Source organism: Oncorhynchus masou, unplaced genomic scaffold (assembly GCF_036934945.1).
Source record: "Oncorhynchus masou masou isolate Uvic2021 unplaced genomic scaffold, UVic_Omas_1.1 unplaced_scaffold_1375, whole genome shotgun sequence".
In the NCBI taxonomy this organism is placed as follows: Eukaryota; Metazoa; Chordata; class Actinopteri; order Salmoniformes; family Salmonidae; genus Oncorhynchus; species Oncorhynchus masou.
In genome coordinates this window covers 14854-26541 of record NW_027003658.1, presented here as the reverse complement: position 1 = coordinate 26541, position 11688 = coordinate 14854, and positions in this window count along the sequence as shown.

The window sequence follows — 11688 nt, the reverse complement described above, 5'->3', positions numbered from 1 at the left end:
TGACCTCCACAGCTCCAGGTCTGTGTCTGGGTCTCCTACATCATGACCTCCACAGCTCCATGTCTGTGTCTGGGTCTCCTACATCATGACCTCCACAGCACCAGGTCTGTGTCTGGGTCTCCTACATCATGACCTCCACAGTTCTAGGTCTGTGTCTGGGTCTCCTACATCATGACCTCCACAGCTCCAGGTCTGTGTCTGGGTCTCCTACATCATGACCTCCACAGCTCTAGGTCTGTGTCTGGGTCTCCTACATCATGACCTCCACAACTCTAGGTCTGTGTCTGGGTCTCCTACATCATGACCTCCACAGCTCTAGGTCTGTGTCTGGGTCTCCTACATCATGACCTCCACAGCTCCAGGTCTGTGTCTGGGTCTCCTACATCATGACCTCCACAGCTCCAAGTCTGTGTCTGGGTCTCCTACATCATGACCTCCACAGCTCCATGTCTGTGTCTGGGTCTCCTACATCATGACCTCCACAGCACCAGGTCTGTGTCTGGGTCTCCTACATCATGACCTCCACAGTTCTAGGTCTGTGTCTGGGTCTCCTACATCATGACCTCCACAGTTCTAGGTCTGTGTCTGGGTCTCCTACATCATGACCTCCACAGCTCTAGGTCTGTGTCTGGGTCTCCTACATCATGACCTCCACAGCTCTAGGTCTGTGTCTGGGCCTATTACATCATGACCTCCACAGCTCCAGGTCTGTGTCTGGGTCTCCTACATCATGACCTCCACAGCTCCAGGTCTGTGTCTGGGTCTCCTACATCATGACCTCCACAGTTCTAGGTCTGTGTCTGGGTCTCCTACATCATGACCTCCACAGCTCCAGGTCTGTGTCTGGGTCTCCTACATCATGACCTCCACAGCTCTAGGTCTGTGTCTGGGTCTCCTACATCATGACCTCCACAGCACCAGGTCTGTGTCTGGGTCTCCTACATCATGACCTCCACAGCTCCAGGTCTGTGTCTGGGTCTCCTACATCATGACCTCCACAGCTCCAGGTCTGTGTCTGGGTCTCCTACATCATGACCTCCACAGCTCCAGGTCTGTGTCTGGGTCTCCTACATCATGACCTCCACAGCTCCAGGTCTGTGTCTGGGTCTCATACATCATGACCTCCACAGCTCCAGGTCTGTGTCTGGGTCTCCTACAGCATGACCTCCACAGCTTCAGGTCATGACCTCCACAGCTCCAGGTCTGTGTCTGGGTCTCCTTCATAATGACCTCCACAGCTCTAGGTCTGTGTCTGGGTCTCCTACATCATGACCTCCACAGCTTCAGGTCATGACCTCCACAGCTCCAGGTCTGTGTCTGGGTCTCCTGCACCATGACCTCCACAGCTTCAGGTCTGTGTCTGGGTCTCCTACATCATGACCTGCACAGCTCCAGGTCTGTGTCTGGGTCTCCTACATCATGACCTCCACAGCTCCAGGTCTGTGTCGGTGTCTCCTACATCATGACCTCCACAGCCCCTGGTCTGTGTCTGGGTCTCCTACATCATCCTCTTCACTACCATTTCCTACTGGCTGCTGCTGTTCTAAGTGCTTCAATGGCCTGCTGTTGTCATCTGTCCTGATTGGCTCATCTGAAAGGTAGAGGACATTAGTTAGTTTTAAAGGGAGACTGCACTTCCTGATTTGGCCTCATTTTAGATTTCGTTCATTAAGAAATGCTCGTCTCAAGTGTGTTCGCAGGTTTGCTAAATATTTTGCCAATTAGCTTCCGCTTTGACTTTGGATACCCTATCTCCGGGGCTAGTGAGGGACCGTCAATAAATTACACCATGTAAATGAGACAATAGTTTAATGTTTCACACTTTTTAGTTTTCATGAAATGCTTTCAATATTTCAAAATGCATATTATAAATGTATAGTTTGTTTGAGGTTTTAAATTCGTTGACATTTGGAGCTATTTGAATTTTAACATATTGTCCCATGTACATTGTGTAATTTACAGAAGGTTCCTAACTAGCCCAATAGGGATTTCCAAAGTCAAACTAAATTTACCACAAGCATTACGATTGGTTAGTGTGCAGCTGTACTACTAATTGATGATGATGTGTGCTGCCAGCTGTACTTCTAATTGATGATGATGATGATGTGTGCTGTCAGCTGTACTTCTAATTGATGATGATGATGTGTGCTGCCAGCTGTACTTCTAATTGATGATGATGATGTGTGCTGCCAGCTGTACTTCTAATTGATGATGATGATGATGTGTGCTGCCAGCTGTACTTCTAATTGATGATGATGATGTGTGCTGCCAGCTGTACTTCTAATTTGATGATGATGTGTGCTGTCATCTGTACTTCTAATTGATGATGATGATGTGTGCTGTCAGATGTACTTCTAATTGATGATGATGATGATGTGTGCTGTCAGCTGTACTTCTAATTGATGATGATGATTTGTGCTGTCAGATGTACTTCAAATTGATGATGATGATGATGTGTGCTGTCAGCTGTACTTCTAATTGATGATGATGATGATGTGTGCTGTCAGCTGTACTTCAAATTGATGATGATGTGTGCTGCCAGCTGTACTTCTAATTGATGATGATGATGATGTGTGCTGCCAGCTGTACTTCTAATTGATGATGATGATGTGTGCTGCCAGCTGTACTTCTAATTGATGATGATGATGTGTGCTGCCAGCTGTACTTCTAATTGATGATGATGATGATGTGTGCTGCCAGCTGTACTTCTAATTTGATGATGATGTGTGCTGCCAGTTGTACTTCTAATTGATGATGATGATGTGTGCTGTCATCTGTACTTCTAATAGATGATGATGATGATGTGTGCTGTCAGCTGTACTTCTAATTGATGATGATGATGTGTGCTGTCAGATGTACTTCAAATTGATGATGATGATGATGTGTGCTGTCAGCTGTACTTCTAATTGATGATGATGATGTGTGCTGCCAGCTGTACTTCTAATTGATGATGATGATGTGTGCTGCCAGCTCTACTTCTACTTGATGATGATGATGTGTGCTGCCAGCTGTACTTCTAATTGATGATGATGTGTGCTGCCAGCTGAACTTCTAATTGATGATGATGTGTGCTGTCAGCTGTACTTCTAATTGATGATGATGATGATGTGTGCTGCCAGTTGTACTTCTAATTGATGATGATGATGTGTGCTGCCAGCTGTACTTCTAATTTGATGATGATGTGTGCTGTCATCTGTACTTCTAATTGATGATGATGATGATGTGTGCTGCCAGTTGTACTTCTAATTGATGATGATGATGTGTGATGTCAGCTGTACTTCTAATTGATGATGATGATGATGATGTGTGCTGCCAGCTGTACTTCTAATTGATGATGATGATGATGATGTGTGCTGCCAGCTGTACTTCTAATTGATGATGATAATGTGTCTGATGTATTGTTGTCTCTACCTTCTTGCCCTTTGTGGTGTTGTCTGATGTATTGTTGTCTCTACCTTCTTGCCCTTTGTGGTGTTGTCTGATGTATTGTTGTCTCTACCTTCTTTCCCTTTGTGCTGTTGTCTGATGTATTGTTGTCTCTACCTTCTTGCCCTTTGTGGTGTTGACTGTGCCCAATAATGTTTGTACCATGTTTTTGTGCTGCTACGATGTTGTGCTGCTACCATGTTGTTGTTATGTTGTATTGCCACCATGCTGTGTTGTCATGTGCTGCTGCCTGGCTATGTTGTTGTCTTCGGTCTCTCTTTATGTAGTGTTGTGTTGCTGCCTGGCTATGTTGTTGTCTTTAGGTCTCTCTTTATGTAGTGTTGTGTTGCTACCATGTTGTTGCTATGTTGTATTGCCACAATGCTGTGTTGTCATGTGCTGCTGCCTGGCTATGTTGTTGTCTTCGGTCTCTCTTTATGTAGTGTTGTGTTGCTGCCATGCTGTGTTGTTGTCTTTAGGTCTCTCTTTATGTAGTGTTGTGTTGCTGCCATGCTGTGTTGTTGTCTTTAGGTCTCTCTTTATGTAGTTTTGTGTTGCTGCCATGCTGTGTTGTTGTCTTTCGGTCTCTCTTTATGTAGTGTTGTGTTGCTGCCATGCTGTGTTGTTGCCTTTAGTTCTCTCTTTATGTAGTGTTGTGTTGCTGCCATGCTGTGTTGTTGTCTTTAGGTCTCTCTTTATGTAGTGTTGTGTTGCTGCCATGCTGTGTTGCTGTCTTTAGGTATCTCTTTATGTAGTGTTGTGTTGTCTCTCTTTATGTTGTGTTGTGTTGCTGCCATGCTGTGTTGTTGTCTTTAGGTCTCTCGTTATGTAGTGTTGTCTTAGGTCTCTCTTTATGTAGTGTTGTGTTGCTGCCATGCTGTGTTGTTGTCTTTAGGTCTCTCTTTATGTAGTGTTGTGTTGTCTCTCTTGTTGTGATGTGTGTTTTGTCTATATCTTTCATTCCCAGCCCCTGTCCCTGCAGGAGGCCTTTTGCCTTTAAAGGTTAAACTATATATACATGTGTATGTATATACTATATACAGTATATTATACTCTATTGGCAGATGTGCTTTGGAACTATCCAAATAAAGTGAAACACAAGTTGAGCTTCGTTGACAGTCTACAGACTATCGACCTCACATTCAACTATGTATCAACTGATGAACACTTTAGTTTCCCCTCTGTAGATATGATTTGGGACGATCCATATAAAGACTGTTTATTTAAGTTAATATGCAGTAATCACTCAACACATCCACAATCTGTAACTGTTGTTGGGATGAATGAAATGGCCATTTTAGGACACAGGAGCAGATGGAGAAATGCACCAAGAGGGAAACAAACTGTCACTACATTTAAACGTCTTTCCTGTTGGGAAACAAACTGTCACTATATTTAAACTTGTCTTTCCTGTTGGGAAACAAACTGTCACTATATTTAAACTTGTCTTTCCTGTTGGGAAACAAACTGTCACTATATTTAAACGTGTCTTTCCTGTTGGGAAACAAACTGTCACTATATTTAAACTTGTCTTTCATGTTGGTGATGAAGAAACGCATCAGAGGCATAGTTTTAAATTTGAATGAACCCCTTAGAGTCTGGGTCAAAGCATAGAACATTGACCCAGTCCTCACGCTCCTCCCCAGTCATCCTGGTGTAGAGGCTGGAGTGGGACCTCTAGAACATTGACCCAGTCCTCACGCTCCTCCCCAGTCATCCTGGTGTAGAGGCTGGAGTTGGACCTCTAGAACATTGACCCAGTCCTCACACTCCTCCTCAGTCATCCAGGAGTAGAGGCTGGAGTGGGACCTCTAGAACATTGACCCAGTCCTCACGCTCCTCCTCAGTCATCCTGGTGAAGCGGCTGGAGTGGGACCTCTAGAACATTGATCCAGTCCTCACGCTCCTCCTCAGTCATCCTGGTGAAGAGGCTGGAGTGGGACCTCGAGAACATTGACCCAGTCCTCACACTCCTCCTCAGTCATCCTGGTGTAGAGGCTGGAGTGGGACCTCTAGAACATTGACCCAGTCCTCACACTCCTCCTCAGTCATCCAGGTGAAGAGGCTGGAGTGGGACCTCTAGAACATTGACCCAGTCCTCACACTCCTCCTCAGTCATCCAGGTGAAGAGGCTGGAGTGGGACCTCTAGAACATTGACCCAGTCCTCACGCTCCTCCTCAGTCATCCCGGTGAAGAGGCTGGAGTGGGACCTCTAGAACATTGACCCAGTCCTCACACTCCTCCTCAGTCATCCTGGTGAAGCGGCTGGAGTGGGACCTCTAGAACATTGACCCAGTCCTCACACTCCTCCTCAGTCATCCTGGTGAAGCGGCTGGAGTGGGACCTCTAGAACATTGACCCAGTCCTCCTCAGTCATCCAGGTGAAGAGAATGGAGTGGGACCTCTAGAACATTGACCCAGTCCTACTCAGTCATCCAGGTGAAGAGAATGGAGTGGGACCTCTAGAACATTGACCCAGTCCTCCTCAGTCATCCAGGTGAAGAGAATGGAGTGGGACCTCTAGAACATTGACCCAGTCCTCACACTCCTCCTCAGTCATCCAGGTGAAGAGGCTGGAGTGGGACCTCTAGAACATTGACCCAGTCCTCACACTCCTCCTCAGTCATCCAGGTGAAGAGGCTGGAGTTGGACCTCTAGAACATTGACCCAGTCCTCACGCTCCTCCTCAGTCATCCTGGTGAAGAGGCTGCAGTGGGACCTCTAGAACATTGACCCAGTCCTCACACTCCTCCTCAGTCATCCTGGTGAAGCGGCTGGAGTGGGACCTCTAGAACATTGACCCAGTCCTCCTCAGTCATCCAGGTGAAGAGAATGGAGTGGGACCTCTAGAACATTGACCCAGTCCTACTCAGTCATCCAGGTGAAGAGAATGGAGTGGGACCTCTAGAACATTGACCCAGTCCTCCTCAGTCATCCAGGTGAAGAGAATGGAGTGGGACCTCTAGAACATTGACCCAGTCCTCACACTCCTCCTCAGTCATCCAGGTGAAGAGGCTGGAGTGGGACCTCTAGAACATTGACCCAGTCCTCACACTCCTCCTCAGTCATCCAGGTGAAGAGGCTGGAGTTGGACCTCTAGAACATTGACCCAGTCCTCACGCTCCTCCTCAGTCATCCTGGTGAAGAGGCTGCAGTGGGACCTCTAGAACATTGACTCAGTCCTCACGATCCTCTTCAATCATCCAGGTGAAGAGGCTGCAGTTGGACCTCTAGAACATTGACTCAGTCCTCACGATCCTCTTCAGTCATCCAGGTGAAGAGGCTGCAGTTGGACCTCTAGAACATTGACTCAGTCCTCACACTCCTCCTCAGTCATCCAGGTGAAGAGGCTGCAGTTGGACCTCTAGAACATTGACCCAGTCCTCCTCAGTAATCCAGGTGAAGAGGCTGCAGTTGGACCTCTAGAACATTGACCCACTCCTCCTCAGTAATCCAGGTGCTGCAGTTGGACCTCTAGACACGCAGATAAACACACACACATATTCACAGGTACTTTACAGGTCAGTGATTGGAATGGAAGATGGGTTAGAAGAGGCAGAATGGTCCAGGGGCTATAGAGACAGAATGGACCAAGGACTATAGAGACAGAATGGTCCAGGGACTATAGAGACAGAATGGTCCAGGGACTATAGAGACAGAATGGTACAGGGGCTAAAGAGACAGAATGGACCAAGGACTATAGAGACAGAATGGTCCAGGGACTATAGAGACAGAATGGTACAGGGACTATAGAGACAGAATGGTCCAGGGACTATAGAGACAGAATGGTCCAGGGACTATAGAGACAGAATGGTACAGGGGCTAAAGAGACAGAATGGACCAAGGACTATAGAGACAGAATGGTCCAGGGACTATAGAGACAGAATGGTACAGGGGCTAAAGAGACAGAATGGTCATGGGACTATAGAGACAGAATGGTACAGGGACTATAGAGACAGAATGGACCAAGGACTATAGAGACAGAATGGTCCAGGGACTATAGAGACAGAATGGTCCAGGGACTATAGAGACAGAATGGTCCAGGGACTATAGAGACAGAATGGACCAAGGACTATAGAGACAGAATGGTCCAGGGACTATAGAGACAGAATGGTACAGGGGCTAAAGAGACAGAATGGACCAAGGACTATAGAGACAGAATGGTCCAAGGACTATAGAGACAGAATGGTACAGGGGCTAAAGAGACAGAATGGTCCAGGGACTATAGAGACAGAATGGTACAGGGACTATAGAGACAGAATGGACCAAGGACTATAGAGACAGAATGGTCCAGGGACTATAGAGACAGAATGGTCCAGGGACTATAGAGACAGAATGGTTCAGGGACAATAGAGACAGAATGGACCAGGGACAATAGAGACAGAATGGTCCAGGGACAATAGAGACAGAATGGTCCAGGGACTGTAGAGACAGAATGGTACAGGAACTATAGAGACAGAATAGTCGTCCAGGGACTATAGAGACAGAATGGTGCAGGGACTATAGAGACAGAATGGTACAGGAACTACAGAGACAGAATGGTCCAAGGACTGTAGAGACAGTTCTGTGAGAAGAGGCAGAATGGTCCAGGGACTATAGAGACAGAATGGTCCAGGGACTGTAGAGACAGTTCTGTGAGAAGAGACAGAATGTTCCAGGGACAATAGAGACAGAATGGTCGAGGGACTGTAGAGACAGAATGGACCAGGGACAATAGAGACAGAATGGACCAGGGACAATAGAGACAGAATGGTCCAGGGACAATAGAGACAGAATGGTCCAGGGACTGTAGAGACAGAATGTTCCAGGGACTGTAGAGACAGAATGGACCAGGGACAATAGAGACAGAATGGTCCAGTGACTGTAGAGACAGAATGGACCAAGGACTATAGAGACAGAATGGACCAGGGACTATAGAGACAGAATGGTACAGGGACTATAGAGACAGAATAGACAGGGACTATAGAGACAGAATGGAACAGGGACTATAGAGACAGAATGGTCCAGGGGCTATAGAGACAGAATGGACCAGGGACTATAGAGACAGAATGGTCCAGGGGCTATAGAGACAGAATGGTACAGGGACTATAGAGACAGAATGGTACAGGGACTACAGAGACAGAATGGTTCAGGTCCAGGGACTATAGAGACAGAATGGTACAGGGACTATAGAGACAGAATGGTACAGGGACTATAGATACAGAATGGTCCAGGGACTATAGAGACAGAATGGTACAGGGACTATAGAGACAGAATGGTACAGGGACTATAGAGACAGAATGGAACAGGGACTATAGAGACAGAATGGTACAGGGACTATAGAGACAGAATGGTCCAGGGACTATAGAGACAGAATGGTCCAGGGGCTATAGAGACAGAATGGTCCAGGGGCTATAGAGACAGAATGGTCCAGGGGCTATAGAGACAGAATGGCCCAGGGACTATAGAGACAGAATGGTTCAGGTCCAGGGACTATAGAGACAGAATGGTACAGGGACTATAGAGACGGAATGGTACAGGGACTATAGAGACAGAATGGTCCAGGGACTATAGAGACAGAATGGTACAGGGACTATAGAGACAGAATGGTACAGGGACTATAGAGACAGAATGGTACAGGGACTATAGAGACAGAATGGTACAGGTCCAGGGACTGTAGAGACAGAATGGTACAGGGACTATAGAGACAGAATGGTCCAGGGACTATAGAGACAGAATGGTCCAGGGGCTATAGAGACAGAATGGTCCAGGGGCTATAGAGACAGAATGGTACAGGGACTACAGAGACAGAATGGTTCAGGTCCAGGGACTGTAGAGACAGAATGGTACAGGGACTATAGAGACAGAATGGTCCAGGGACTATAGAGACAGAATGGTTCAGGTCCAGGGACTGTAGAGACAGAATGGTACAGGGAATATAGAGACAGAATGGTCCAGGGACTATAGAGACAGAATGGTACAGGGACTATTGAGACAGAATGGTTCAGGTCCAGGGACTATAGAGACAGAATGGTACAGGGACTATAGAGACGGAATGGTACAGGGACTATAGAGACAGAATGGTCCAGGGACTATAGAGACAGAATGGTACAGGGACTATAGAGACAGAATTGTCCATGGACTATAGAGACAGAATGGTACAGGGACTATAGAGACAGAATGGTCCAGGGACTATAGAGACAGAATGGTCCAGGGACTATAGAGACAGAATGTTACAGGGACCATAGACAGAATGGTACGGGGACTATAGAGACAGAATGGTACAGGGACTATAGAGACAGAATGGACCAGGGACTACAGAGAGAGAATGGACCAGGGACTATAGAGACAGAATGGTACAGGGACTATAGAGACAGAATGGTACAGGGACTATAGAGACATAATGGTACAGGGACTATAGAGACAGAATGGTACAGGGACTATAGAGACAGAATGGTTCAGGTCCAGGGACTATAGATACAGAATGGTACAGGGACTATAGAGACAGAATGGTCCAGGGGCTATAGAGACAGAATGGTCCAGGGACTATAGAGACAGAATGGTCCAGGGACTATAGAGACAGAATGTTACAGGGACTATAGACAGAATGGTACAGGGACTATAGAGACAGAATGGTCCAGGGACTATAGAGACAGAATGGTCCAGGGACTATAGAGACAGAATGGTACAGGGACTACAGAGAGAGAATGGACCAGGGACTATAGAGACAGAATGGTACAGGGACTATAGAGACAGAATGGGCCAGGGACTATAGAGACAGAATGGTGAAGGGACTATAGAGACAGAATGGACCAGGGACTACAGAGAGAGAATGGACCAGGGACTATAGAGACAGAATGGTACAGGGACTATAGAGACAGAATGGTACAGGGACTACAGAGAGAGAATGGACCAGGGACTATAGAGACAGAATGTTACAGGGACTATAGAGACAGAATGGTACAGGGACTGTAGAGACAGAATGGACCAGGGACTATAGGCAGAATGGTCCAGGGACTATAGAGACAGAATGGTACAGGGACTATAGAGACAGAATGGTCCAGGGACTATAGAGACAGAATGGTACAGGGACTATAGAGACAGAATGGTACAGGGACTACAGAGAGAGAATGGACCAGGGACTATAGAGACAGAATGGTACAGGTGCTATAGAGACAGAATGGTCCAGGGACTATAGAGACAGAATGGTACAGGGACTATAGAGACAGAATGGTCCAGGGACTATAGAGACAGAATGGTACAGGGACTATAGAGACAGAATGGACCAGGGACTATAGGCAGAATGGTCCAGGGACTATGGAGACAGAATGGTCCAGGGACTATAGGGACAGAATGGTACAGGGACTATAGAGACAGAATGGGCCAGGGACTATAGAGACAGAATGGACCAGGGACTACAGAGACAGAATGGTACAGGTGCTATAGAGACAGAATGGTCCAGTGGCTATAGAGACAGAATGGTACAGGGACTATAGAGACAGAATGGTCCAGGTGCTATAGAGACAGAATGGTCCAGGAACTATAGAGACTATCTTGGCCAGGTCGCAATTGTAAATGAGAACTTGTTCTCAGCTTGCCTACCTGGTGAAATAAAGGTGAAATAAAAATAAAATAAAAATTGGTGGAGTCCTCTCTCTCATTGTTGGAGAGGAGTTAGAAATAGAATGTTTCCTCTCTCATTGGTGGAGAGGAGGTAGAACAGAATGTTTCCTCTCTCATTGGTGGAGAGGAGTTAGAAACAGAATGTTTCCTCTCTCATTGGTGGAGAGGAGTTAGAAATAGAATGTTTCCTCTCTCATTGGTGGAGAGGAGGTAGAAACAGAATGTTTCCTCTCTCATTGGTGGAGAGGAGGTAGAACAGAATGTTCCCTCTCTCATTGGTGGAGAGGAGGTAGAAACAGAATGTTTCCTCTCTCATTGGTGGAGAGGAGTTAGAAATAGAATGTTTCCTCTCTCATTGGTGGAGAGGAGTTAGAAACAGAATGTTTCCTCTCTCATTGGTGGAGAGGAGTTAGAAACAGAATGTTTCCTCTCTCATTGGTGGAGAGGAGGTAGAACAGAATGTTTCCTCTCTCATTGGTGGAGAGGAGGTAGAACAGAATGTTTCCTCTCTCATTGGTGGAGAGGAGGTAGAACAGAATGTTTCCTCTCTCATTGGGTGAGAGGAGGTAGAACAGAATGTTCCCTCTCTCATTGGTGGAGAGGAGGTAGAACAGAATGTTTCCTCTCTCATTGGTGGAGAGGAGGTAGTCACAGAATGT